Genomic DNA, 17,845 nt, shown 5'->3' with positions numbered 1-17,845 from the left:
GAACCATGGCTACACAGTTGACTGGCAGCAAGACAAGCTCCACTGGCAGTCAAAAGAGCACAACACCTGTATATATGCAACAACCACTACCTAAGGTCCAAGGAATCCTGACAATGCATTTTCAAGTAGCATTGAAAAATACTTCCATGCGGGATGACAGTAATATTAAACATTGGCTTAGAATTAGATAATGGAGAATCATCTCCAGAAGTGATTGAGACGTGGAGCATTCTGTTCTTTGGCGCTGGAAAACCACTTCTAACACCTGTGATTACCTCAGCCTTCTGACTTACTGCTGACACAGTGGCCATCCATTCATGACTAAAACACCATTCAACTAGACACCAATTACACCTAAAGAGAAAAAAAACTGATCAAATTAATTCAGGAAAATGGCATCCCACCAAAGAATAATAAACTCATTATATGGAAATTTCAAACTCTGCTATTCTCCACACCGCTGCTAATTCAAACCTAATTTTTACTAGCCACTAATTTGAGGGTGAAGGGCGGGGGATAGGAATTACATCTGGAGGTCATTCTGTAGGCTCTTTCACACACAGATCGCACAAAAATTGCCGTTTAGGAGTCCCGTAAAGCCAGCCGCCTCGCCACAGAAATTACTTTCACACAGAGCCAAGCAGCACGGCCACATTACCGTGCTGCTCTGTACTTTCAGGTGAAATCCCCTGCTCCCGGATTGAAAGGCGAGCGGAGGGATTTCCTGCTCCTCCTAGCCCAAATAAATATTTTCATAGGTTAGTGTAGCCTAGGCTACTGTATGATGAACGAATTCATTCAACAAGACTTCCCTCCTAGTCCGCTGAGCAGGGAGGATAGGTGCACTCGCATGGTGGGCGGGCAGATCGATATGGTGTCCTACTAAAATTGGAACGATACACGACCGCCCGCATATCAAACAGCTGCAGTCTGCATAACGTTCGTCGGGGGAATAGTATACTATAGGCTATAAATGCACATGTTAGTAGTTTTTGTAAGGGAATGCACAGAGCTGATCTGAAGCTTATTATTATATCCGTTAATTGTAGCCTACCTACTAATGTCAACATCGTTTGAGCATAAAGCCTAACCACACGGAGCATTCCTCCTGGCGTCCCTGCAGTCATGATTGTATAGGCTACTTTTTTTACTTTCACTCGTGCACTTTCTTGATACATGAGGTGATTTCCCCTGTAATTTTTTTATGAATGAGCAGACCATTCGCACCTTTTCCGGCTCGCTGCGACGACCTTTCAAGTGGAGGCGGGTTGCCAGGTAACCAAAACAATTGTCCACCAAAGCGCGTTCACGACTTTCACATCGGAGGCGCTCATCCTATTTTCCGTGCATTTTTCGGCTTTCAAGGCCGGTGTGAAAGAGCCTATTGTGTGGAACTGAGCCCAGTGCGAGGCTACCCTCCCCTCCCCCCAAAACAATGAAGAGAGAGAGAAAAGAGGGAAAGCACTGGTATCGGATCGGTACTCGGTATCGGCCAATACTGGCCCCCCACATATCGGTATCGATATCGGAGGCGAAAAACGCGGATCGGAGCATCCCTAGTCATGATCCGATTCCAGAATCGATTCTCGATTCCAACGATTCTCGATTCCAACGATTCTTGATTCCAACGATTCTCGATTCCAGAATCTAGAATCGATTCTCAATTATGTAGTTTTATATTGCAATAACACACAAAGGTAAATCTAAGACAAAAAATGACAAATGTATTAATGCTGAACTTCAAATTCAACTTCTGAAGTATTACAGTGAGGGCCTAAATTCATTTTGTAATACGAGTGTGTTAATTTAAGCATACGTATCAGTAAGTGGCACGGGATTCTCAAAGCCTGTGTTGAGGGTCATACGAACAAAAATGCACTCTTGAAGCAAAAAAAAAATCCAAAACCAACAAGTTAATTATTTACATTTTTACTTCAATGTACCGGCACTGTAAAATCTTTTTTTTTTTTTTTTTTTTGCGATAACACGTGACTTTTGCGATGTGTTCATCGTGCATTTTCATATCGCGATGACGATGAAAATACGATAAATCGTGCAGCCCTAGTCCTTACTCCAGTCTGCTTTGATATAAGGCACATTTAGTGAGTCGGCTCAGAACCCTAACCCACATCCCTGTATAGCCACTCCCCCTAGCCACCCCCCGAACCCTGATTCTCTACCACCTGCCTATCCCTAGCTACGGCCCCTTTTCCTAGCCCCGCCCACTTTCCTCACCACGCCCCCTCCCACCACCCACATACATCTAGCCACTTCCCCTACCAGACCTTCCTAACCAACTAAAGCTGAACAAAGTAGACCATTGCCTCTAAAAATGTTGAAAAGGAATGTGACCAGTCGTGATCGGAAGAAGAGATGTTGGGATTAGCGGCGGTAAGGCAGTTTACTTGACCTGGAAAGGAGTTACAGCGCTACCTTTCACTAGCATGATGCTAAACAAAAATAGCATCATCTATTGGCCGCAACCTGACCGCGAATGCGCTATGCTATGTTTTCAATATGACCGGGAGCTAACAACAGCTACCTGTATAGCCAGTTAGCCTGGTGATTGTCTGTTTTGTCACATTGAGGAAATCACTTATACAGACAGCGAGATCTCTCTCTCTCTCTCTCTCTCTCTCTCTCTCTCTCTCTCTCTCTCTCTCTCTCTCTCTCTCATATAAACAAGGACGCATTGTAAATGAGACTTTAACTTCACACACTATTGGCTCCCTGGTGACTCTGCTAAAGCTGAGGCTCCAGGTAGAGAGTAGGAGAGCATGATGAGAAAGAGTGGAATGGGGCGGGGGGGGGGGGGGGGGGGGGGGGTATAGAATCAAAGGGAGGAGATGGCATTTTCAAATGTCTTTTTCTTCGCCTGTCACAAAGTGTGTGTGTGTGTGTGTGTGTGTGGGGGGGGGGGGGGGCTCAGTTTAATTTGGCCTCGTTTTGGCCCCAAACGCTTATTAGCATTGTTTTTCTGAGAAACAAGTGTGACACATTTCTGGTGAAAGACAATTAAATGAAGAAAACAAACATTGAAATGGCTTTAAAGGGTAAAGAGAGAGAGAGAGAGAGAGAGAGAGAGAGAGAGAGAGAGACATTAGCTGGGTTTCCATCCAAATGTATCGCAACTTTTAATTGAATTTTCAGAAAGTCGGCAAAAGAAAAAGCGAAATAATGCGCGTTTCCATCCACTGCTATTTTGCTAATTATAGAGCTGTCCATCACCTCATGTTTGAGGCTGTCTGAGCTGCTGTTAAACACATCTAACGTTATTCATTTAAAGTTGAAAGAAGTAGACAAAGGTACCATAACGCCATTTCTGGATTACCAGGTGCGACTCGGCAAGCATAACGTTATAATCCACGGAGCAGATACTAAGTGAATACAATTTCATTCAATTCTAGAAGTGAGTCGCCTTAAAGTTAATATCCCAGTCTTCTTCTGTTTACCAGAGCAGGTATTGTGCTGCGCGTACCATGATTTACCGTGTGTAGCCCTATTGTGTGTACTGTAGGTTACACAGCATGTCATGTTTTGCAGTGATCAAGGCAAACTGTGGTTTTTGAATGGAGAGACAACGGAATATCGTTTAATCTGTTTCCACCGCACGTTTCGCATTTTCCTTTTATCGATACACCCGACTTTTCCGCCTCCCTCAAGCGTGAAAACTTTTTTGTGATATTTGGAGTTTTTTGCGAATTAGGCAGCGTTTCCACTCAGACTTTTTATGCGCAAATTGAAATTTAGCATCAAAACAGGTGGATGGAAACCCGACTATTGAGGAGAAAACAACGAGGAGGCGAGGGAGAGAGAAGAGCTGTACATTTGAAGGGCATCAACACTGTATGAGATTATGCTTGAAATGCATGCACACACACACGTGCACGCACACACGTGCATGCACACACGTACACGTACACGTACACGTACACACACACACACACACACACACACACACAAGATTAAATTATTTTTTAAACTTTACATGCTCCCACTCTTACAGCTTATACAGAAACACAAAATAAATTATCATAACTATGCAGATGACTCTCAATTATATACGGTATATCACTATCCCCTGATGACCTACATCCCATACACTCCCTTACCCAGTGTATCAATGACATCAATTTATGGATGTCAGAAAACTTCTTACAACTAAACAAAGAAAAAACAGAAATACTCATCTTTGGTGCAAAAACTCAGAGACAAAAAATTGCAGCTCATCTCAGCTCTCTGTCTCTGGTGAGCAAATACGAAGCCAGAAATCTGGGCGTTATTTTAGACAGCGACCTAAATTTTAACAGCCATATTAATCAATTAACAAGATCAGCATTTTATCACTTAAAAAATATCTCAAAACTGAGAGTTTTTTTTATCTAAACCAGATTCTGAAAAGTTAGTTCATGCTTTTATAACAAGTAGACTAGATTACTGTAACGGTCTGTTCACTGGCCTCCCAAACTCAGCTGTGAAGCGACTTCAGCTAATTCAAAATGCAGCTGCACGTGTCCTCACTGGGACCAAAAAATTTGAACATATTACACCCGTTCTCAAGTCTCTGCATTGGCTCCCTGTCAAAACCAGAATTGAGTTTAAAATCCTACTGTTTGTTTATAAAGCCTTGAATGACCTTGCACCTCAGTACATCAAAGACATGCTAATTTACATACAATCCAGCAAGATCTCTCAGATCCTCAGACAGCGGCCTTTTAACCATCCCTCGTAGCAAATCTAAGGCAGGGGAGGCTGCCTTTTGCATTTATGCCCCAAAGAGATGGAATACCCTGCCTAAGAACCTGAGAGAGGCCCCCACACTGAATACCTTTAAAAGTAGGTTAAAAACCTTTCTTTTCACAACAATTTATGGTTAGATTATTGGTTTCTTGGTGTGTGTGTGTGTGTGTGTGTGTGTGTGTGTGTGTTTACATTTGTATTCTTCTGTATTTTTGCGATTTTTATATTGACATTGTTTTGTCTTTGTATGTGAAGCACATTGTGTTGCCTTGTGTATGAAATGTGCTATAGAAATAAAGTTGGACTTGACTTGACTTGACACACACACACACACACACACACACACACACACACACACACACACACACACATTTCCCCTACCACTCTACAGGCCTGGCAGGCCCGCCAGGCCAACAGCGCCCCCGCCAGGCCAGATTTTTTTTTTGCAAAAAAATAAATCCTGCTCTCCCCAAAATTTCAGTAAACCTTTATGGCATATTATTACAATACAACAATACTGGTGTTGACAGTAATAGAAGGTGCCAGCGGAGGGTTAGGCCAAATATCAGTACAGGTTAGGGTTAGGCCAAATATCAGTACAGGTTAGGGTTAGGTAGAGCCATATGAAATCCGTTTAATTTTTTTCCAAATTCTATTTTATTTTTTCCCAAATTCATTTTTTTCCGTTTTAATTGTTCTGAATTCTTAATAAGAATTATTCTCTTTAATAAGATATAACATTCAATTTACACAACAATGCATGTGTGTGATTCAAGTCAGACATACAGTAGATGACTGTACAAAACATTCTATATAATTGTTATGTTTGTAAAGTGCTTTTAAGCTTCTCATTGTGTGCCCCCCCCCCCCCCCCCCCCCCGATTTTTTATCCCATTTTTATCCCCCATTAGTGCTAATTCAATTTATTTATCCTGGTTGCTACTCCACCCTCTGCTGATCTGGGGAGAGCCGAAACTGGCTCCATGCTTCCTCCGAGACATGGGCAGTTAGCCAGCCGCTTCTTTTCACCTGACAGAGGAAGCTTCACCGGTAGGACATAGCACGTGGGAGGTTCACGCTATTCCAACCAGTTCCCCTCCCTCTGAACAGGCGCCCTTAACAACCAGAGGAGGAACCACATTAGCAACCAGGATATTGCATGTTTTGGTGAAGGGGGTTCCTATATGAAGGAGACCCCCCGGAGGCACGGGGAGAACATGCAAACTCCACACAGAAAGGCCCTTTTGACGACCCCACCCGGGCGGGTGGCCTGCTCGCCGTGCTCGCCTGCTCTATTGGCAATGTCTCCCTCTCAAAATCAGGCCAATCGGAGGCAGAGTGGGGCGGGTCCTCCCCCTGCCACCCTGTGACCCCACACCCCCTATTATACATATGCATATCGTCACTGTCGTTCCAGGACCTCGAATTTCCAAAACGGCAACCTTTCAGGAAGCTAAAAAAACCTGTTTGCTCTTAAAATACTGAACCAAACGTCGTCAAAGTTGGCACATGTCTTAATTATAGTTAGTTTCCCGCTGAATGTGTCATTACTTTATTAATATCTTACCTGGATAAGCTCAAATGATGTTGTTTATATTATCAGTCCGACTTGGAAGCACTTTCTCCCGGCCAGTCAGGCAGGAGAGAGTCGTATGCTCATGCACGAGCCCCCAAGCTCCAGGCCGCGGGGGCGCGCGCAGGAGCAACAGCATTGCCCCTCGCCTCTCATGTCCGAGGTGGGGGCTTTCGCATGGGGTGAGAAATAGTCTGACATAACGTAGCGTTAACGTTACTTTATTCTCGTCAGAAAACACTCCAATTTGCATGTTAAAACAAGTTTGCAGCCTAGGAATAACTGGAAAACATTTGATTGATATATTAACGTCAGAGGAAGCCAGGATTACTCAAAACGATATGAGAAATACACAGCGCGTCTGCCGTGTGACTTTTCCAGGTTTATTGTCCTGCGTGGGGGGGTACACACGGGTAGGGGACGAATTTACTCACAAGCTCGTTTTAATGCTTTTCCATTGGTTGCATTTGTTAAAAACCACACAGAGACGTGAAGGGTGACCAATGGCACTGATTTATGACAAAAAGTGAAAAAGTGAAAAAAGGCACATTCGAGGTCCTGGCACAACAGCGACGATATGAAGCTTTTTGTCAGCCATATATAGCATCACAGTCAGATAAGACAAAGTGATGTACTTGAACCCCAGTAAGTCATTAGCTATTCTTCCTATAGTTAGTGCTAATGTTCATATAGGAAATGCCTCATTTCTTTCCCTTAATTCAGACCTTTTTATTCAGTTCCAGTTGTCCCAGTGATGGCCTTTCATTAGCAGTTCATGTTGGAGTGCAGAATACCGTGACAGGCCCGCCTGGAGCAGAGGCTAGATGCTCCTATGTGCTAACACCTGGAGCAGAGGCTAGATGCTCCTATGTGCTAACACCTGGAGCAGAGGCTAGATGCTCCTATGTGCTAACACCTGGAGCAGAGGCTAGATGGTTCCTATGTGCTAACACCTGGAGCAGAGGCTAGATGCTCCTATGTGCTAACACCTGGAGCAGAGGCTAGATGCTCCTATGTGCTAACACCTGGAGCAGAGGCTAGATGCTCCTATGTGCTAACACCTGGAGCAGAGGCTAGATGCTCCTATGTGCTAACACCTGGAGCAGAGGCTACATGGCTCCTATGTGCTAACACCTGGAGCAGAGGCTAGATGGCTCCTAGGTGCTAACACCTGGAGCAGAGGCTAGATGCTCCTATGTGCTAACACCTGGAGCAGAGGCTAGATGGTTCCTATGTGCTAACACCTGGAGCAGAGGCTAGATGGTTCCTATGTGCTAACACCTGGAGCAGAGGCTACATGGCTCCTATGTGCTAACACCTGGAGCAGAGGCTAGATGGCTCCTAGGTGCTAACACCTGGAGCAGAGGCTACATGGCTCCTATGTGCTAACACCTGGAGCAGAGGCTAGATGGCTCCTAGGTGCTAACACCTGGAGCAGAGGCTACATGGCTCCTATGTGCTAACACCTGGAGCAGAGGCTAATTGGCTCCTAGGTGCTAACACCTGGAGCAGAGGCTACATGGCTCCTATGTGCTAACACCTGGAGCAGAGGCTAGATGGCTCCTATGTGCTAACACCTGGAGCAGAGGCTACATGGCTGCTATGTGCTAACACCTGGAGCAGAGGCTAATTGGCTCCTATGTGCTAACACCTGGAGCAGAGGCTACATGGCTCCTATGTGCTAACACCTGGAGCAGAGGCTAGATGCTCCTATGTGCTAACACCTGGAGCAGAGGCTAATTGGCTCCTATGTGCTAACACCTGGAGCAGAGGCTAATTGGCTCCTATGTGCTAACACCTGGAGCAGAGGCTAATTGGCTCCTATGTGCTAACACCTGGAGCAGAGGCTAATTGGCTCCTATGTGCTAACACCTGGAGCAGAGGCTACATGGCTCCTATGTGCTAACACCTGGAGCAGAGGCTAATTGGCTCCTATGTGCTAACACCTGGAGCAGAGGCTAATTGGCTCCTATGTGCTAACACCTGGAGCAGAGGCTAATTGGCTCCTATGTGCTAACACCTGGAGCAGAGGCTAATTGGCTCCTATGTGCTAACACCTGGAGCAGAGGCTAATTGGCTCCTATGTGCTAACGCCGGCCCTTTCCAACCAAAAGCTGCATTGTTCTGCATTGTATGGCCGCATGCCCGGGGGACAGAGATCAATTGGGAAGCATTGCGGGAGGCGGGGATAACGAGGCTTTCTCATTGATTAGACTTTAATTGAGAGGCAGTGGTGGACCCAGGGAGGGCAGGAGAGGCTCTCCAAGGCCCAATTCCAATCCGCCCCCTAAAGACTCAAGCCCTGAACCCTCAGTCCCTCTAATGGCCGCCATCTGAAAGTGGTTGAGTCATCAAGTGTGGAAGGGATCCACATTGGCTAAACAAGAGGATTGGGACAGCAGAGCCCTTTGCACTGATGTTGACTCTGGCAGGTTTGGGGTTCGCTATATATTGTTTATTGTCAAGACGCTTTGAGGGATAGACTCCCTGATGAGATCTGTTCTCTGTGCTCTGGCTCTACAGAGTGGACAACAGGTCATTTAAAAATAAATGTAGCCTACTGCAAAATCTGCAATCTGCAACATGTGTAATTATAATTAAAATAAGCATAATAATGACATGTCACCCAACATTATACACAATGTCAATACTGTACAATACAGATTCGGTAAAACTATTTCTCATTCATCAAAAAAGTTGTAGATTGCAATTGTAATAAATGATCGATGATTATTCTAGGATTGTGTCAAATAACTACTTGCATTCCTCTGATATAATATTTTTGTCTAATCTGAAATCCCTATTAATGTAATGTTTCATTGTCAATTAAGGCATTCCAGCGCACTCGCAAACACCGCATTCGTTTCGCGCGTGTGTTCTTTTATTTTTTTGGCAGATATTTGCAGCCTCCCCCCGTTTTATACGTCACAACGCTATGCATTGTGGGCAATTCCCTTTCCGTAAGTGGCCATAGCTGCTCCCTTACGGTAAGGGGGCAGAAAGGGCTCACTACGAGCCCTCATTCACTTTGCGATTTCACTGTGGGACATCCCTAAACCCTCGCTCCCTTCACGTGAACGCGCCTCTAAGGGCTTGAGTGAGTAAGGGGGCGGATTGGAATTGGGCCCAAGTCTGTGGGCGCCGCCAGGCTCGCCCCCCTTCTCCACCGGAGCACTTTCACTTTCTCTGTGTGTCTCTCTCTCTCTCTCTCTCTCTCTCCTTCTCCCTTGCATCGATGCAGTATGGCCACAATAGAATCAGGCCCATGGTTGGTTCTCTCACGGACGCTCACTGATTGCAGCCCCCTTGAATCTCACAGCACCTGGGCGCAATCACACCCTTCCAATTCAAAACTTCATTCAGATTACTTTGCACGCTCTCTCTCTCTCACACACACACACACACACAACCACGAAACACACACAACCATGCGCACGCACACGCACACGCACACACACACACACACACACTACACACCGAGGCCATTTTGATAAACCACCAACTTCATCTCTCTCTCACTCCCTCCATCTCGCTCTCTGTCACCTTCTGTGTGGAATGTAATACTCACTTTATCATTCTAATATGAAAACATCTCTCCGCTCTGCCAAACCCAGTAATTCAGGGATATTCTATACTTGCCTTAACCAGGGGCCACTTTTGTGAAATGATAGGAGGCCAGGGGCCAGTTAATAAACAATATACATTTTTCTGTAGCGGATTGTAGGTTTTTGGGGTGTCAGCTGGAGGCTGTGAGGCTGTTTACTGCAGCATGTCAGCTGTGACGCTGTTTACTGCAGCATGTCAACTGTCAGGCTGTTTACTGCAGCATGTCAGCTGTGAGGCTGTTTACTGCAGCATGTCAGCTGTGAGGCTGTTTACTGCAGCATGTCAGCTACTGCAGCATGTCAGCTGTGAGGCTGTTTACTGCAGCATGTCAACTGTCAGGCTGTTTACTGCAGCATGTCAGCTGTGAGGCTGTTTACTGCAGCATGTCAGCTGTGAGGCTGTTTACTGCAGCATGTCAGCTGTGAGGCTGTTTACTGCAGCATGTCAGCTGTGAGGCTGTTTACTGCAGCATGTCAGCTGTGAGGCTGTTTACTGCAGCATGTCAGCTGTCAGGCTGTTTACTGCAGCATGTCAGCTGTCAGGCTGTTTCCTGCAGCATGTCAGCTGTCAGGCTGTTTACTGCAGCATGTCAACTGTGAGGCTGTTTACTGCAGCATGTCAACTGTGAGGCTGTTTACTGCAGCATGTCAGCTGCAGTAAACAGAGCATGTCAAGTTGCCTCTAACGCCTACATTCCACTAGGTCCGTGTTCGGTCCGTCTGCACTGCGGTACGGCATCGGAGCCGATACGTTTCCACTCTAATCATTGTGTCAACTCCCACCTACTCCGCTGCGTTGTGTGTCTACTCCATCCCAGCTCCGACGATCCGGAGCTCTCCGAAAAAGATACGCAGAGCTTCTATTTTTCACGGATGACGGAGCAAAGCTGCAGCAAGTTGGGCGGAGCCAGGCATGGAGTCAACAGGGCAGAGGTGTTTACAGCATTCAATATCAAGACAGAGGACAAACATGTATGAGGAAAAGTTCATCATTGAAGTGGAAAACCACAAAATAATATATGACACGACACATCCTTTTTACAAGGACAACACCAAGCAAGTCCACCCCTCCTCTGCTTCTCCAGTTGGGAACAATGATCTTCTGCCTGTTTGTTGTTGTATTTATCCCACATACAAATTGTCTCGCGCAATTTTACCGTGAGAACCTGTCGGTCTCGTCACTCTAGCTGTCTGACGGAGCGGAGCCGTGACGTGCTCTGCATGCAGCCGGTTAGTGTTGGTGGAGCACAGAGCACGGAGTAAAACCGGAGCTCAGCCGCAACGCAGCGCAAATGCAACCAGTGCAATCCCGGCGTAACTTTAACCTCATTTTGTGCAGCTCCTACAGATTACAAGTTTTCCACTAAAGCTGTGTTGTGTGTTCACACCGAGATATTTATTTTTCTCTCCGTCGCTCGATTCAACCCTTTGGAATCGGAATTTGTTATATTTGGATTTAGGCTACATTAAACTCAAGACCATTTATTTGCTTATGTTTATTTCAGACCCTGTAATATCTGTATGTTCAACACAGTTCATGGAAATAATCAAAGCTCAAACAACAAAGGATTCTCTGACAGGAATCATTTCCATATTGTACCACCAACCCATGCCAGTTGACTAAGTGCATAGTATCTTAAATATAAGGTGACTAAGAATGGCAACCATATTACAGTTTCGGCAACCAAAAGCTGATGCCTAGTAGCGAGTAGCGACTGCAGGGCTGCAAGTGATCAAAAGCATGTCTTGGGTTATTGTCTAAAACGACTTTAAGACATTTAAGGAAGAAAAGTGTATTGTTCACGAAATGTATTGATTTGTTCAGACCTGCCACATTATGTTGCGTGGCTCACAACCTTTTATCACGTAGATAACTTAGATAACTTAGTAATTTATGTACTTTTCCCATCTCTGCATTGTTTGAATGTCTCTTAATGAAGTGAATCTAAGAAAAGTATACAACAAATTAAACAAATGACTTGCAGATGCACACAAGTATCCCTGTTACAGTTAAAGTGTGGCATGTTTCTTCCCAACAGTTTGTTTTATGCACTTCTGCCATGTAATTAAGTGGTTTACACCAAGTCAACCATGTTTGCGCTGCGAGCGTGAATTAATTTCTGGCGCGAGCGTAATCGAGAGCTTCATTCCCACAGTGACAATCTGAAAGGCGGTTGTTTACAAACATAATACAACTGCAGAGCATTCTCATTACACATCTTGCAACAGCAGAGCCCCAAAACAGTGCGCGGCGCGTGGCATCATCCGCTTCAAGCGCTTGTCAAGCCATCATCATGTGTGACTCTTCATTTACACAAAGGCTCCCAATTATATTTAGAGGCAGCACTTTCCACACTTTCAGGAACTTGGGGAGACGTCATTAACTTTCTATCTCTACTGCCGTTTTGCCCCTGTTGAAGCTTGTTGCAATCTTCTCGGGAAGACGGATGGCAAAGGGGCTGCTTCTGACCCATCAGCTGCCTACGAGACATCGCCCTGCACATCCAGCCAAACAAACAGCCTCCACTTCAAATGCATAGCAGGACTATTAGGTCATGGTGTTCTTTGTTCACTCTGCCTGAGCTTTGGTGACTAACCTCCACTGCTCCAACTCCTGCCTCCGAGCTGACAGCTGCCAGGCCTATAGGAGTGTGACATGATGAATGACTAGAGATGATCTGGAAAACATACACATGCTATCTTATGTATTCAGCGCAGAGCATTTGTTGTCTCACAATGACAGCAGCCGTATGCTTCTGAAGCTGGAGAGAGAGAGAGAGAGAGAGAGAGAGAGAGAGAGAGAGAGAGAGAGAGAGAGAGAGAGAGAGAGAGGACGGGACAAATCTGAGGTTTCCTTTTGGATATTCAATATCCTGCAAGGTACCAAACAGAGTTACCCCGCTCGCCGGACGCTTCTGGCTCATACTGAGCGCATTAGCGCCCGGCGAATGCAACCCATTTCACATATTAAATTTTGCCATTTTCACGTCTGGGTCTAAAATCCCGGCTCCTACCTGAGTCTTCACGTGAAGTGAAGACGCTATCCGATGTCAAACATCCTCTTCTTTTAATGACACCTAGTTGTTGCATCCAAAATGTTGCATAAAATCCACTTTTCTGTCTTTCAAAAACCGAAAAGCATTTATTTGGAGCACCTCGAGCAACCCGGAAGTCATTGTTCCGGGTTGCTTCAGATCAGAGAAGAAGAAGGGGCGGTGCTCCAGATACATGGTTTTCGGTTTTTGAGCGACAGAAAAGTGGATTTTATGCAACATTTTGGATGCAACAACTAGGTGTCATTAAAAGAAGAGGATGTTTGACATCGGATAGCGTCTTCACTTCACGTGAAGACTCAGGTAGGAGCCGGGATTTTAGACCCAGACGTGAAAATGGCAAAATTTAATATGTGAAATGGGTTGCATTCGCCGGGCGCTAATGCGCTCAGTATGAGCCAGAAGCGTCCGGCGAGCGGGGTAACAAACAGAGTTACAGTAGTCTAGTGTCTGGGCCGTTTTGGAGGGGAGGGCTGCAGAGGCTTGCTAAGTGTGTCTGTGAATTGTTGCCTGCTTCTTAGTCAATTGCTGAGTGGTTTGCATGAGTTGCTTCCAACAAAGCCTGGCAAATCAATCAATCTGTGAATAAATAGCTCTTTGGCCAGATGTGGCACTTAGAAAAAGAAGAAGAAGAAGAGAGAGTTTAAAAGACTCGCTTGTATTAGGGACTCTGAGGGTCCAAACGGTATAAAAAATGCTGAAAATGAGATATCTATTACAAAATGAATCAAGCTGTCAAAATGCTACCTATTCCACACTGAATTCCTGCTTGTTATTTTAGGTGGCTTCTCTAAGGCATATAGCATGTCAAATCTCTAAGTATGTAAACGTCTCACTCTGAAATATCATCTGCGCTGTTTACTTTACAAGTTGCCAAGGAGAATGAGACACAAACGTTTCATTAGCAGGTGTTTTATTTTGGATTTTTTTTTTTTTTTTTTAACGTTTCTTTTACGAGTCTACAGTAGTTCCGCTTCTTGACACATAGACGCTGGCTCACGCACACACCGAGCACAATTAGAAATGCACGTCTTGCTATAGGGAGCTGAACTTTTCACACCTTTCAAAGCCACAAAATTGGATGGTTTTGTGGGCTGTGCAGCTGCCGCTCGGCGCTAATGCAAGGCGGTGTCATATGAAAAATATTCCTCTCCCCAAACCACAGGGCTGGTCATTAATGAAAGGCAGGCCGTGCAGTGAGGTCATGCAGAGTCTAGATTTCAGCAGGCACACTTAAAAAGCGCTCAGAGAGAATAGAGAAACATGAACACAAATCAGATCCCAGCTCCAAGGACGGGGAAATTAAATCAATAGAGAGAAGGCACTGGCCCCGCTCACATTTTCCCCCAGCGCTCTGCAAAGAACCGTCAACTGAGGCTCACAATGAGAGCAGACTAAACAATCTGATGCTAAGCAACTCTGCACACGGGATGTCTCGCCCCCTAATTGCCAACTATCAAATCTCACAATGGAATCTATCCATTTGGCCAAATCTTCATCCAAAACGTAAACCAATTGTCAAGGATTTGGTTTGTAACATATTGTTGGATTTGGTGGGGTTTTACCGAGCTTACAGGAAAACCATCAGACTGTGTAGCGTGTGCCAGAAAGAAGGCGAGGAGGAGGAGGGGGAAAAATAAAATGTTTATGAGATAAAGGTGTTGGGGGTCTTGTAAACGAATGATTAAGATCCTCAGCATTAAGATAAACAGACTGAATAGGTCCCTGAAGACGTGCGAGAGAGAGAGAACGAGAGAACGAGAGAGAGAGACTAGCAGACTGTGTACTGGAGGTGGGCATGAGGAGGGTAACTGGAACCTTGGGACTGGTATAAGAGACAGGGTTACCGGGGAGGGACTGGGCTCTAAACAGGAAACTAATGGGCCAGTCTGCACCATGCGCCATGTGGCATTGTATTTTCCAGTCAGTCAAAGCCACGCTCGCAGAGAGCCCATGACTTCAAACAGCCAAAATAGCAGCACATTCATGAAACAGAACAGAACTACTGGGAATTAAAGAAGGCAGGGGGGGAAAGAAAACACACACACACACACACACACACACGCAGACGCGCGCACACACACACAAAGGTAGCAGGCCTCGACAGCAGATGGTAAAATTAACATTTCAACAGTTCCTTCCTTTCATGTAGGTCTCGGCAGAACTTTTTCTTTTTCTGGGGAAGGGGAAAAAGGTACTTTGGGGCTGGGCTTTGGGAAAGATGCTGTGGTGGAGAGAAGGCATCTGGAAAAGGGGAAGGAGGAATATTGGCTTATTGCTCCTGATGGTCCACCTCTATGAAACATTAAATAGGTCTGTTTTGCAGGTTTCCTCTCTGGAGCCCTAAGCTGTGTTATGGAAACATCATCTGGTTAATTTATACGCCAAAGAACACCTGGTGATGAAAGAAAATAAACTCCCCCCCACCTCTCTCTCTCTTTCTCCCTCTCTTTTAAACCCAACACTCTGTCTTTGATGTTTCTCTTTCTGCCTTTTTAACGTCCATCCATTTGACTTATTTTTGAAGTTGGCATCTATTGTAGTGTTAAGTCATTTACAAAACGCTTGTCAGATTTCATTTTGGAGTCTTGATATCAGTGTTGGGCAAGTTACTCAGAAAATGCAATTAGTTGCTTATTAATCCTTTAAAAAGTAACAAAATGACTTATGACTCGGTATCAAAAGTAATTAGTCATGTTAGTCGTTACATTACCATATTACTTTCGCTATCCCACCCCCTTCTGAAAAGTACAACCTGTTTAACCAGCTCTCTTTACAGCTGAGGAATCCACTTTATTGGACCAATAATTAACCTTACAGGAGGAATCAACAATCAGCCAAACTATACTTTTGATTTATTTGCCTACCTAGGACAAAAAACTAATCTCATTCTGGCAACGCAGTATATCCAGAGACCCATCTCCACACTTTAGCGCTGGACCATCCAGATCCCTGAGATCTTCAGGCACTGGTCTACTAATTGTCCCAAGGACCAAATCTAAACATGGTGAAGCCGCGTTCTCCCACTATGCCTCTCATAACTGGAACAAACTCCCTGAACACATTAGATCTGCCCCTACTCTGCCTATTTTTAAATCCAAGCTAAAGACCTTTATGTTTACTCTTGCTTTTAACTGCTACTAAACTACTGCCTCTCTCGGCCTGTAATTTTAAAAAGATTTTTCCTGTACATTTCCAACAAATGGACTGTACATGTAATAATAATACTGAAGAGTGCCTTGTAACTTATTTAAAACAGAAATAATGTTTCATGTTTGTTAATTTGAGTATATATTTTAACTAAAACTGTCGGCTGTGTTTTTTATGTGTTTTTTATATGTGCATTGCTTTGCTGCTTGTTTTTTCGATTATTTTTTTGTAAAGCACCTTGAATTGCCTTTGTGTATGAAAGGTGCTATATAAATAAAATTTGACTTGACTTGACTTGGAGAACGTAATGCAGTTAACGGAAGTTACTTGAATTAGTAACTGTAATATAATGACTTTTTTGTGAAATTGTAATCCTTACATTACTAGTTCCTGTGAAAGTAATACAATTACAGTAATGCATTACTTTACTTTACTTTAATGCCCAACAGTGCTTGACATCCACACTTGAAAAGGTGCTGACATCATGGAGCGGTCAGAAGATTGAGGCATCTCTGATAAATAAAGAGCCAAACAGCCTCTCTCATGTGTCTCAGCCCTGTCCAATGGAGTGGCTCAGTAGTGCCCATTAATGTGGACACAGCTCTGGCTACATTACATGTGTTCCACCTCTGTGACATTTCTAATGGAATTAAAAGCTGCTTATGGAAGTGTGCACGGACGTCCCTGTGATGAAGGGAAATCACCGACATGATTAACATGCAAACGAGCTCACGCTGGCAGACTAGATTGGGGTTTGAAAACCTCACTTACTTTTGTGTGATTATCTATTTACCAGTACACAGACTTCCATTTCTCATCTCCAGCCGCGTCCCCCCCATGCACCAGCGTCAATTATACGCGGCCCACCTTTATTTATGATGCACACGACACTGAAATACAAGCCCTGCTTATTTTTCACAGTGATGTATCGCCTTTTTACAGGCCATCACAAGGCAGGCCCACCACACCAACACTTGAGCACTTCATATCATCTTGGCCCCCCCACACCCCCCCATCCATCCATCCATCCATCCAACCCCTATTTAAACACAGTTTAACACCCCCCCCCCCCCCATAGACCAGAGCAAGAGTCATGGAGAAAGGGTGAACATTTTCCTTCCTTTCAACAGATTTTCTTTTTCTTTATTTATACTTTGTCCTTTCCAACTGAAAACAATGAAATTGCCAAGAATGTAAGTCATTAAAAAGAGGAAGGTTTCTCCCCAAATAATTCATATCCCCTCACTAATCCGAAGAGGAACATTTCACACCAGGGCACAGCCCAGTGCAGTAGTTAGATGGTGAGACAAGCATTGAACACGGCGCTTCACTGATTCCATGCTCAGGATCCTGTTCAAGGTACCCCAGGAACAAAGGGAATCATTATGACTATTTGAACCCGGTTGCCAGGACTCCGCTACAACACTGGTATGAGGTAACTAGAGCAGGTAGAGAAAATGCAGAGAGATATGACTCAGTGAGTGAGTGAAACTGGTGGTGAGGGCGAGAGTCATAGAGTCATATGAGAGAGAGAGAGAGAGAGAGAGAGAGAGAGAGAGAGAGAGAGAGCTTAGATAATAGTAGATAATGGACAATTAACTCTTGCTAGCAGTGCCGGCTGCAGTGAATAGTGGCTTAGTAGCACTTAATAGTGGCACGCCCCATCACTCTGGCCCAAAGCTTTCAGTGTTTCACAACCTCAGCGGGACACCAACAGAGTGTGT

Source organism: Poromitra crassiceps, assembly GCF_964638095.1.
Source record: "Poromitra crassiceps genome assembly, contig: HAP1_SCAFFOLD_224, whole genome shotgun sequence".
NCBI classification, from domain to species: domain Eukaryota; kingdom Metazoa; phylum Chordata; class Actinopteri; order Beryciformes; family Melamphaidae; genus Poromitra; species Poromitra crassiceps.
This window is presented reverse-complemented; position numbering follows the sequence as displayed.